The following is a 477-nucleotide window of genomic DNA, read 5'->3' as shown; positions in this document are numbered from 1 at the left end:
ATCTTCATCTTCATCTTCATCTTCATCTTCATCTTCATCTTCATCTTTATATTCACCTTCGTTTATATTTAGGTTTCTTTCCTTTTATTCTAATCTTTGCCTTTATACCTTTCTTCTACATATTCAACTTTACCTTCTTCCTTGCATGAATCTTAATCTTCATTAATCTGATTCCTAAACTGCTTCTTAGCAGATTTCTTTAATTCAGTATCAATATTAAAGCCTACATTAAGGAACCATTATTTAATAATCATTTTATCTCGTGTGTGATGAATTTTGGTGTGGGGAGTGAAGTAGTGGTGGATTTAGGTGTGGGGAGTTAAGGTGTGGTGAATATTTGTGCGGTGAGCTCAGGTGGAGTAAGTTTTTAAGCGGAGGTGAGATGAGTTGAGGTGAGTTAAGTTAAGTTAAGTTAAGGGGTTATGATCTTTATCCTTATCTTCTTCTTCATCTTCATCTTCATCTTCATCTTCATCT

Source organism: Rhagoletis pomonella, unplaced genomic scaffold (assembly GCF_013731165.1).
Source record: "Rhagoletis pomonella isolate Grant_MI unplaced genomic scaffold, Rhpom_1.0 Rhpom_scaffold_01448, whole genome shotgun sequence".
Classification (NCBI taxonomy): Eukaryota; Metazoa; Arthropoda; class Insecta; order Diptera; family Tephritidae; genus Rhagoletis; species Rhagoletis pomonella.
The sequence above is the reverse complement of the archived record's forward strand: the minus strand, read 5'-3'. Positions refer to the sequence as shown.